Below are 12,441 nucleotides of genomic sequence, written 5' to 3' on the forward strand. Positions count from 1 at the left end.
GGAATAAGAAAGGGAGGAGAACTGTGCTTATTGAACAAAGCTGTCCGTCTTGAGTTCATCCAACCAAGGTTAAAATAAAAAGGAAAAAGAATGAAATAGGAGATTTTATTTGGTTTTGGTTATTGCTATTTTTTTGCCTGCTGTCGTCAGTACTTTCCTTTGTCCACTTGCCAGATAATACGCGTTACCCCTGTTATCCTTGTCTATACTTTGCAACTCTTGAAAAATCAAACTGCCCTTTATTTGGACTGTTTTTCATCAAATACAAATGCTTACAAATACACCAAGGCATAAGGTTAGAAATCAATTCCATCTTCCTAAAATTACTTGCATGCAATAGGCTGCTGCTCCAGGGAACCCAGTTCAATATCTCATACTTTACTCTTGGAGATTACTTGTTTAGATTCCTAATACCTGGAACATGCTACGGGATATTTTCTCTTATTTTCTTTTAAAGCAAAGAATTCAAAAGTGCTTAATGAAAGGAGACTAGAAGACCAGAGAAAACCAGTGTTTAAATTGCGTGCAAATATAGCACTTAGCCACACCAGATAAAGAGCTGAATCCTGGGTGCTGCTGGGTCACTCGTCTGTGCCCTTGTGTGGCTGAGGATTTTGTCACGGGGTCTAGGAGTCCTTACTGCCCCAAATTATGTTGCTGTAGTGGATTAATGGTATCATTTCCTTTCAAGCTGGGTAGTTTTTCTTAATAGACTAAAACATTTGTCATAAAGACTCTTTAGTTCCATCAACAGATGTCTCTACTCATTGTGAGCTGTGTTGCAAGTGATTTGATCCTAATAATCAAAGTATCAAAGCCATCTAACTATATATTATTTTTAAAAGTAAATTAATGATTTCAAAGTCATTTCTACAATAGTATTCTTCTTGAACACCTGGTGTGTGCTATGAGCCAGGGCCACAGTGGTGAACGAGGCAGACAGGCTTCCTAACTTCACAAACCTCACAGTTTATTTGGAGAAAGACAAAAAGGTGAACAAAATATTAATCATAATTTTTAAAAGGCAACAAAATAATTTCAGATAGTGGTCACTGCCGTAAGAGAGGTAAAACAGTGTGGCAGAGGAAATGAGATGAGGGAGAGCCACTGTAGATGAGATGATCAGGGAAAATTTTCCTGGGGAGTCAACACTGGAGCTAAGACTTAAGCCGTTAGAAAGACTGGGCCATACAAAGGTCTGGGGAAGAGCATTATAAGGAGAGGAAACAGCAAGTGCAAAGGCCCTGTGGTAGGAATCAACTTGGTATGTGTGAAGAACAGTAAGGAGATTAGTAGAGAGGAATCATAGACAATGACAAGAGAGGCAGCATGGAGTTGTTTCGAAGAGCATGGACTCAGGAGCCTGCACTAGAGTTCCAGTTGCCTCGCTTACTAGCTCTATGGCCTTGGATAAGTTCGTTAACCTCTCTGTGCTTTGTTTTTCTCATCTGTAAAGTGGGGGCAATGATAGCCCTACGTCATTGTGTTGGTGTGATAATTAAATGAGCTGACAGTTGTGAAGCACTTGGAACAGTATCAGGTACATAGCAAGTACCATATAAATATTTGTTAAATAATATTTTTCAAGAAATTAGACCAAGGAGAATTGCATGGGATCAATTTGATGCCTAGTAATTATAGTAATTCCATAGACACAAATCTTTCAATGCCATGGATATCACTATTAAAGGAAGAAATGTTTGAAATGCTGACCTAGTTCAATAGCCCCATCTTGGAGAAGAAACTTGATCTTCACTTGCAGGTTTCATTTAAATTATTAAGTATAGTATCTATGGCTATGTTCTTGTCATAAGACATTTGTATAATGCTGCCAAAGCTAAATTCTATGCTGTTTCTATCCTCAATTCAAGTCCTCTCTCTGGAGGTCAATATCTGGCCTTGTTGACACTCATTCACATGCTTAAGCCATACATATGAGAAAATATAGCTTAGTTTTTTTTATAGATGATATTATAAGAACACCTTGTCTTTTAAAATTATGAAACACTGAGACAAAATACACGTAATAAAATTTACCATCAACCATTTTTAAATATACACACAATTCAACGGCATTAGGTACATTCACATTGTGGTAGAATATCTTGTTCTTAAAATCGTCTTCTTCTACTTTTAATGTGTATATTTTCACTTAACAGCAGGTCTTAGAGGTTTCTCTTCAGCATTAATGTAGCTTTTCCTCATTCCTCTTAACTGCAGCCTGGCATTTCATGGTATTGTAAATAGCTCTTTGAATCATTTCCATATTAGTAGACATTAAATTACTTCCAAGTTTTTGCTGTTACAGGGAAACTGAGTCATTAAAATATTTTCTCCTTTTACTGCTAAATAATGAAACACAATTCAGAACCGTATTGAGTCAGAGCTCAACTTTTCAACATTTTCTTGTTGCTTTTAAGGCAGACCAGTCCCTTTCGCTTTGGCAGAAGGGAGAGCAGTTGATCTGCTGTTGCTCTGCAGTAACCATCTCGGGTTCCAAGCTGGCCCAAACCGAGCTTTGGCTTAATGAATTATGGAGGCAAGATACCTTTTAAATAAAGCCCCGCCTGAGAGAACTGCAATCTGCTTTGTCTCCCATTTGTTTGCCTGCCTTGGTAATTTGAAGGGTGCTCAGATGTGGCCTGGTAAATAATGGCAGTGTGATTTGTAATCAGACACCTGTCCATACCATCGCAACTGTTGGGATTCACAAGAGTCCCTTCGCATCTGGGGTGGTGCTGGCAGCCACATGCAGAGTCCAGCAACCCTTTAGTGGCTGAGAGGGCATGAGAGAGTTAGGCTCCCCAGGAGGTGCCATTCTCTGAATCCCAGGCACTGGAAGCCCTGAGCTCCCTGTGGGCAATGGTTCTCCAGCACTTCTCTACTGGCAGGGCTTCTGAGTGGAGTGTGGCTGTGTGTTGCTGTTAGGGGCTGATTGTGGGCTGCCTTATACATGGCATGGACTGTTCCACAGGGGAGTGCATATTACAGATGGATTAAAATATAAAACAGCAAGTGTTTGTAAAGAAGTGTTCATTCACATTTTATGCAAGATTTATGATGTCAGTTGTCCATGTCAGGTATTATTATTTCTCTTGCTGTGGTTACTACCTTGACTACTACTACCTGCAGTGCTTTAGGGAGACAGATTATTGGATGAGCCTCAAGCCTTTCTTAAAGTAACCCCTCCCTATTGCTGCTCTTCCCTTCAGCCTTGCTTATTTGTTTGAAAGTAATCTCTCTGCAACCCTTTTCTGATGAGTAGGATTCATGGTCCAGATTTCCACAAACTAGACCCTCCTCTCACCTTCTCAGGTGTGCTAATACTGGCTCAATTTGAATTAGTAGGATTTAATCTTGAAATGTATACTTTAAAAAAAATATGAATTTTCTGCCCGACACTCAAGTTTGGCCAGAACATTAAAGAATGGGTCTGCTTGAGCATCTAAAGACTCAGGGAGACTTGGCAGGCGATCAGGTTCCAATTATCCCATAAATCGTATGGTAGGCTGGGCTTTGCTTTCATGTTTTCAAAGGGAGAGTAAAAGAGAAAACAAAAACCAAAGCAATAACAACCACCACCACCACCACCAAAACCAGCCTAAAATGTTCCCACCTGAAGGAACAACTCAAACTAGATCTCAAGAAGACAGGAAAATGGGGTCTGGCTGCTTGAGTAGTTGATATTTTGATATTTTGTCTGGAGTGTGCGGAGTTTGATGTTTTAGAAATTCCGAGTTGCTCCAAAGTGAGGAAGAGTGTGGGTCCGTTCTCAAGTGATGTCTGTCACCTGCAGACCATTCACATTCCCAGGGATTTAGTGTTGGGGATGTGCACTCTGTAGTTTGTAACTGACCAATTCCAGGCTGTCTAAAGGACAGTATTCATGGATGCTGAGAATCACTTTTCATTTGGAGACATCGAATTGTCAGTTGCCGACACTGCCTGGTCAGTGCCAACAACATTGGAAATGGTGACAACCTGGTCCTGGTCTTGTGACGAGACTGGTGTTTTGGTGTTGCCACTAAGAAAGTGGCTGTGTAGCTCATGTTAAACGTGGTTAAAGTTTGTTCACAATGAGAGTTGACTTTTATTGAACACTTATTATGTGCCAGGAATCATGATGACTTTTTCACATTAATTCAGTCAATTTTTATAGTAACTTTAGGAGGTAGGGGTATTATTATCCCATTTCAGAGCTAAGAAAACTGAGGCTTGGAGTTAACTCACTCAAGGTCACATAATAGGGATCGCTCTAGAACCTTCAGTCTTAATCAAGAGTCAGCAAGCTATGGCCCACAGGCCAAATCCAGCCTCTGCCTTATATTGTATGGCCCCCGAGCTAAGAATGGTAAAAAATGGCTTTAGAAAAATCAAAAGAATGGGCTGGGCGCGGTGGCTCATGCCTGTAATCCCAGCACTTTGGGAGGCTGAGGCGGGTGGATCACAAGGTCAGGAGATCGAGACCATCCTGGCTAACACGGTGAAACCCCGTCTCTACTAAAAATACAAAAAAAACTAGCCAGGTGTGGTGGCACATGCCTGTAGTCCCAGCTACTCGGGAGGCTGAGTAGGAGAATGGCGTGAACCTGGGAGGCAGAGCTTGCAGTGAGTTGAGATTGTGCCACTGCACTCCAGCCTGGGCGATAGAAAGAGACTCTGTCTCAAACAAACAAACAAACAAACAAAAATCAAAAGAATGATATTTTGTGACAGGTGACAGTGATATAAAATTCAAATGTCAGTGTCCGTAAACAAAGTTTTATTATAACAAAGCCTTCGTTATTTATGTTCTGTCTGAACTACTTCTGCTACATAACAGCAAAGTAGAGTAATTAATTACAACAGAAACTGTATGGTTTGCAAAGCCTAAGATGTTTACTATTTGGCTATTTACAGAAAAATTCTGCCCACCCCTGCTCTTGATCATTGCACAATTACCTACCTGTTAATCATCACTAATAATAGTGAACATGTAGATCACATTTTCCATGGACCAGGCACTGTTCTAGGCACTTATATTAATTCAACAATGGCTTTAAATCAGATGTCATCATTAACCCCCTCTTTACATGTGAGGAAATTGAGACATCAAGAGGCACAATTCTAGGCACTTTTACATCTGTGAATACAACCCTAGAGAATAGATGCTCACCTTGCAGTTGATAGATGAGGAGAATGTGGATGGAGAGGTCACATGACTTTCCAAGGGTTACACAATAAGCAGGAACTAGACTCGAGGCCCCCACCCCTCAATACCATGCCCTACCCTCAGCAAGCCCTTTTTTTTTTTTGAGATGGGGTCTTGCTTTGTCACCCAGGCTGGGGTGCAGAGGTGTGATCTGGGCTCACTGCAACCTCCACCTCCCGGCTAGCTGGGACTACAGGTGTGCACCACCACACCCGGCTGATTTTTGTATTTTTAGTAGAGGTGGGGTTTCACCATGTTGGCCAGGCTGATCTTAAACTCCTGACCTCAGCTGATCCGCCCACCTCGGCCTCCCAAAGTGCTGGGATTACAGGCGTGAGCCACCGTGCCCAGCCAGCAAGCACTTTTGAGGACACACCATGTCTACAGCATTTTTACAGAAGCAGTGTCAGCAATAGGTGGGGCTGTCACCCTCCATGGTGACTCTGACAGCCTAATCCAGGCTGGCCACAACTGTCTTTGATCTTTGGAGAGCTGGCTCTCCACCTTCTTTCCTTGGTGCCCCCTACCTCCTCAGCAGCCCATTCGTTCATCCTGGGGAACCAAGCTTCAGTAATGACCTCATTTACATCTGGGAGAGAGGAGAAGATTTAGTCCAAAACCGCGTGGGCCAAGGCACATTCCAGTGGCATGCCTCTTAAGCTGCGTGCTAAAGCAGGTCTTGGTAATACCTTCTCTCTCTGGAACCAGAGGATTCGAATCCCAGCAGACGCTGCTTCTTTTAAGTCAGATAAATGGGGGCTCAAGTGGCATCTGTGGGAATAGTTGTGATGGTTTTGCTAGGTGAGCATCCCTTGCTTTTCCTTTGAAGGCATTGCTTTCTAGGAGTTATGACTGAGTCCCTGTTAGAATAAATTTAGTTGGTATGTCTCAAAAGCCCTGGTGCTCATGCTATGGCGGCATAAGTAGGGCATATGTTTTGGAGGCATGAGAGGAGAAAGGTACTTCATACATTCTTCCAGATTATTTTCCATTTCATGCTACTTTCCCTTGCAGCACTCATCAGTTCCAAGAAAATGCTCATCAAGCACCTCATTCAGAAAGCATCCTTATTTAGCTTTTTTTATGATTGATTTTTATTCCTAGAAATTTTTCTCATTAAAAAAATTAAATCATAATTTTAGACATTTGAATCTACTGAGAGAAAACTGTGTGTAAGGCTTGAGCTACAAGCATGAGAGATACATGCATTTGAAATAGACAAAATATTTTAAATTCTAAGAAAAAGCAGAGTATGAAGTACTACGATTTATGTCGATTTACAGTGACTTAGGAGTGTGAGGGGAAAGACTAATTGAGAGTAGGTGGCTGGGGGGCAGTTCTGGGAGGCTGTCTGATGGAGGTGGAATTTGGAATCAGCTTTGAAATGAGAATCGCTTTTACAGAAGAGCATTGGGAATGGATTAGCAACAGGAAAATGGGTAACATCATTCAAGAAGTTAAAAAACACGAAGAAACACGTTTGACTTCCTTAGCATGGCCAGTTAAAGCATAGATCCAGGATTGGCAATCTACAGCACATAGGCCAAATCTGGCCCACGACCCGTTTTCGCAAATAAAGTTGAATGGAGCACAAACATACTTACTTGTTTGCATGTTATTTGTGGTTGCTTTCACCTTACAGTGGCAGAATCAGTAGTTACAGCAGGGTCCAAATGGCCTTGCAAAACCTAAAATATTTACCATCTGATCCCTTTACAGAGAAACTTTACCACCCCCTGACGTTGATAAAGATGTACTAGGTAAATAGGATGGGAAGGAAAGGAGGGAAGTGGGGAAAAAGAAGGAGGTTTAGAAGAAGAATGAGGAGAAAAAGTAAGTGGAGAGGCAGAAGGCAAGAGCTTCTTAGATTTTGTTTGTGCAAATGTGAGCTCTTTTTTCAGTTCAGCCTGTTTCCCACTTTAAACCAAATATGGAATAACTGTTATTCACAGTTTCTGACAGCTCTACTTTCTGTGGGACTATGGAGTTACAGTATAATCACTGTCATCCCAAGGAGACCTATGATAACAACTTGCCCTGAAGAGTTCAGTGTAATATAAAATTCACAAGTAAAAATTCAAAACTCCAGAGAGCCATAGGATGCGTGAATATGTGCCACATGGGGCCCGGAGGCCATTGCATTAGCATCCTGCTTTAGAAGCTCCACACTAAATGTGACAACTAGTAGAGCAGCTCACCAGGGTGAACTTAGCATTTCCCCAATTTCTAGATGATTCTTTGGTGTCACATATCAGATAAGTTAGGGAAATGCTGGGTTAAAGAAAATTAAACTTATTTACTTGCTGCAGGACTTCTCAGAGCCTTTAATATGACTCACAGAGCTCTGGGAGCAGAAGATGAGGTGTTGCGTTTCTCAAATGTATCTCACGTGAGCTTCACTCACCGCCACCCTTATTTTTATAAAACATTTTGGGTTGCAGTAGCCTAGGCATTATTTCAAGATCAATATATTCCATATACATTTAGAGCTAGACAGAATCGTAAAGGTCATACAACCCCATGCCCTCATAATAATGTTATGAATTATCTTTTCAGGGATTTTATAAAATCATATTTGGGCCTGGGAATCTGTGCTATTGATATTAATGTTGCTCTTGGAAATTTGTTTATGGTGTTTGGGTTTAGAGATTTTATAATTGCAGTTTCTAATCAAATTCTGGCCTCAAATTCTGTACTCTTCTTAGCCCTGAATTCTTTCCTTCCCAAGGGGGTAATGTCGAAAAGGGGGTAAAAATGATAAAACTTTATAATTGACGCTTGAAGTTCAGCCAGTGGAAAAAATGAACCAGCGCATTGACTCAATGGTCGTGGATGATGAGTTTTGGTTAAAAAAAATCCTGTATTTCAAATACAGCACAGAATCAGCCCTAATTGCCTGAGCTGTGAGCTTCCAAATGAGTGTTTGGGAATTGGCAGTCAGCACCAGTCCACATCTGCTGTGATAAACTCCTGACTCTACCATGTTCCCCATCATGTGAAGAAGTCTTACTGTTTTCCCCAGTAATACTGTCACTTCAGTGCAGATTTTGCTTCCTTTGTGACAGGCTTTGTGAACAAGGGAGGGTTACCCTAGGGGTCGCCTCAGAGCTCCAGAATAAACCCAGGGTATTTTCCTGAAGAGTCATTTTTAAAATAATTTTTTTTTTTTTTTTGAGGTGTAGTCTTGCTATGTCGCCCAGGCTGAGTGTAGTGGCACGATCTCGGCTCACTGCACCCTCCGCCTCCCGGATTCACGCCATTCTCTGCCTCAGCCTCTCGAGTAGCTGGGACTACAGGTTCCCGCCACCATGACCAGCGAATTTTTTATATTTTTAGTAGAGACGGGGTTTCACCGTGTTAGTCAGGATGGTCTCCATCTCCTGACCTCGTTATCCGCCCGCCTCGGCCTCCCAAAGTGCTGGGATTACAGGCATGAGCCACCGCGCCTGGCCCTAAAATAACTTTTGTTGAAGTATAATATGCACACATATACAGAAAAGCACCCATCATGATTGCACAACTCAAATTTTCAACCTATGCACGTGCCCCATAATCACTCCTGGAGTGTCAATTTTAATCGCATAGTCTACTTAAAGCAAGTACAGATATATTAAAATAGTATATCTGATGTTTAAAAATAAATATCAGACTTCAAATAGTCAGAGCTCTTCATGGGTCACTGTAGGTTCTGACCCCAGAAAAGCTGCTATTTCTCCAGGAAAACAAGCAGACTCTTCTTTGCCATTAAGTTGTTTAGTGGAAAAAGTTCGAGAAGAACTGACTAGGCAGGGAAAAACGTAATCATCCCTCACACTGTGTACTTATCTTGTGTTAAGCATTGGCTACGTGGCACCATAAATGTTCACGATGAGCCTGAGGGCAAGTACACAGCACACTTGGGCTACTGAGGCTTCAGGGAGTGGAGTTACCCGTCCATGGCACACCCTGCTGAGTTAGAGTTAGGACCCCAGATCTGAATGGCCTGAATGTCCATTCTCTTACTCACTCTGTTCAGCTGTCTCTGTGGCATTTCTGTTTTCTTTTGTCTGGGGCAAGTGATCTTACAAGGATCTCTCTCTTGAGATATCTCGATCTCTCTCTCACCCTGTCCTGCTCTGTCTTTAAGGATTGAATATCCTAGTCTCTTGTTGTAAGCACTCCAAAAACAAGAAATTCATTTTTAGGATGGAGACACGCACCGATGATCTTGTTGCATAGCCCTCTGTCAGTTTTAGAGGAAAAGCAATCCAAGTTGAATTTGGAATGAATTACCTTCAAATGGCCATGCTTTGCAATGTACTACTGTAATCTGGGATATTGCAAGGCAGCTTAATGTGCTGGGTGATGACACGTATGGCCATTATGTGGCCCTCCCTCATTGAATGCGCTGGGCGCAGCCCAAACCATAAATCTGCCAGCAGGCAAAACATAAAATTTACATGCAAGATCAAATCTCCCCTGTCCTGATTTTTATACAAGGGTCACCAGTGGGTAGTAAATTAAGATTCAGAATGAAAGTTATCTGCAGGTGCTAAATCACCAGACCATGTCAGGATCATAGAATTTTCTTTTGTTAATAATGCCAGTGTGTGTTATCAGCGCCTGTGCTTATATAAACCACGAGTCAATGTTTACATAAGGAAAGGTGCCCTTTGTCCCTCAGAGATTTTGGATATCTTTTGTCAAACGTAGTTACATTGTTTTCCCAAACAGCAGGATATCTGGTACTAAGACCTGGGTTTGAAAGCTAGACGTAGGAGACCAGACATGCTTGGATGGTCTGTAGTACTAATAAATCTCTGGTTGCCAAGAAATTACACATATATTTTAATTTCATTAGCTTTCAGGAAATATTTATTGAGCACCTGCTGCCAGATACTGTGCTGGCCACTGAATGTAGGAGTATGAGTAAAACAATTCCATTGAGAAATGATCAGTCAGGGACCAGGGCAAGAGAAGGAAACTACTCCAGGTATTTTTTTTTTTTTTTTTTTTTTTGAGACGGAGTCTCGCTCTGTCGCCGATTTTATGTTGGAAATAAGAGACTTATAAAATCCCAGGAAGCATCGAAGGAATACTTCAAGGCCTGGCCTGCAGAAATGATCCCCTGAGCACCTCTGAGGCACAATCCAGTCAACAGGAAGGAGGCACCAAGAATCCATTGTCACCAATGCTTCCACTGCAGCTGTCTCTTAACAGAGTGGAGAATGCATTCCTCCCAATTTCTACCGCACATGGCTCTGAATGAGTGCATATACATAAAAAGATGTAACATTTTCCTGACCAAACCTGGGAATTGCTTATGTTGCATAAAAATGTTCTACTCAGGGTTAGAGAACACCATGTAAAGATCTTTGAATCTTCCAACTGGCCTGTAATGTGCGTAACTGATTTGTGCTGCACTTTCATTCAGCTAAGTAGCATTTATCGAGGAACTGCTGTGCGCTGATTAGCGCTAAGTTAAATTCTAGGAGGAATACAGAAGACATGTATGATGTAACGCCTGTTCTGTACCTTGCAAAGACAGTATTTTAAAATTACAAAGTGCTCCGGAATACATTTTCTTCCTGTGCTCCTAACAGCCACACACCTGTCAGAGCGGGTGTAGGGGTGTGGGGACAGAGTAGCAGCAGGAGCAAAACCACAGCAAGTGGCCCATGTGTCTACTCTCCATCTGTAAAATCACCTCTTTCTTGCTAGCAGAGTTTTATACCTGGTGTAACAGGGACCATGGATGGAAAGTAGAAGCGAAGCAGTATGCTCTCCCCTCCCACCGCACTGTGCCAGGACTTCCCTTAAAGAAATCCTCTGTGTGCACAGGATGACTGGTGTGCTGGCAGAGGTGGCTTGGGTGGGTTTGGGTAAGAAGAGAACCCAGAAGTTTGCATTTCATTGTCTCATGCTTGTCAACATCCCTACATCTACCTTGCATAGATGGCAGCCTCCTTCAGATCAAGAGGAATAAAGTGATGAACCGGCTGCCTTAGGTGATAATGGGGAAGGGTAGAGGGAAGTTAGCATAAGGAGAACATATAAGGAATACAGGACATCCCATGATATCAGGGCTAATACTGAGGACACAGCAGGAGTCTGAGCGTCTGATAAAGACTCCCATGATGATGGTAATTATTATTGTAACAAAAACCACTAATACTTGCTGAGAACTTATTTCATTCTGGGCACTGCACTAAGCTGTATATCCTTACCTCTTTTTTGTTGTTTCATTTCATTTTTAAATTTTACTTTTTAAAAATAGATAACAGAGTCACAACTCAGAGAAGCATAAATGGATATTCCTGTCCCTGGACAACTGTGTTATTATTTTTGTATATCCCTGCAGAGATGTCTTATGCATACATAAACAAATACCTGTATCTATTCTATACCCTTTTACTTTTTTTTTTTGAGACAGAGTCTCACTCTTTCAGCAGGCTGGAGTGCGGTGGTGCCATCTCGGCTCACTGCAACCTCCAACTCCCTGGTTCAAGTGATTCCCCTGTCTCAGCCTCTGGAGTAGCTGGTATCATAGGCGCGCACCACCATGCCCAGGTAATTTTTGTATTTTTAATAGAGACAGGGATTCACCATGTTGGGCAGGATAGTCTCCATCTCCTGACCTTGCGATCTGCCTCCCTCCCTCAGCCTCTCAAAGTGTGAGATTACAGGTGTGAGCCACCATGCCTGGCCTCTTGTACCTTTTAAACACAAACAGAGGCATTCTGTATATCGGTTCCAGACTCAGCATTTTCACTGAAAGATGTGTCGTGATTTTGTGGTTCTTTCCAGGGAAGAACATAAAAGAACCCATTCATTTTTATTTTGGGGAGGGCAGCATTATATCCTATTGTTTGGATTAACATAATTTGTTTAGTCTTCTGTTAATAACTGTTGAAATTTTTCGTTTACAAATGGAAATAGTGCTTCAATGAAAAACCTCTTGTGTGAAGATACTTCCATTGTCAGTAGATCTGTAGGATACTCCTAGAAGCAGAATTGCCAAGTCAATAGGTGTATGTCTTTTTTCTTTTCTTCTTTCTTTCCTTCTTTCCTTCCTCCTTTTCTTTTCTTCTTTTCCCTTTCCCTTCCCTTCCTCGGAGTTGCTGTAGTTGCCCAGGCTGGAGTGCAGTGGTGCCATCTCGGCTCACTGCAACCTCTGCCTCCCGGATTCAAGTGATTCTCCTGCCTCAGCCTCCCAAGTAACTGGGACTACTGGCACCTGCCACCATGCCTGGCTAATTTTTGTATTTTTA

Source organism: Hylobates moloch, unplaced genomic scaffold, assembly GCF_009828535.3.
Source record: "Hylobates moloch isolate HMO894 unplaced genomic scaffold, HMol_V3 SCAFFOLD_4, whole genome shotgun sequence".
Classification (NCBI taxonomy): Eukaryota; Metazoa; Chordata; class Mammalia; order Primates; family Hylobatidae; genus Hylobates; species Hylobates moloch.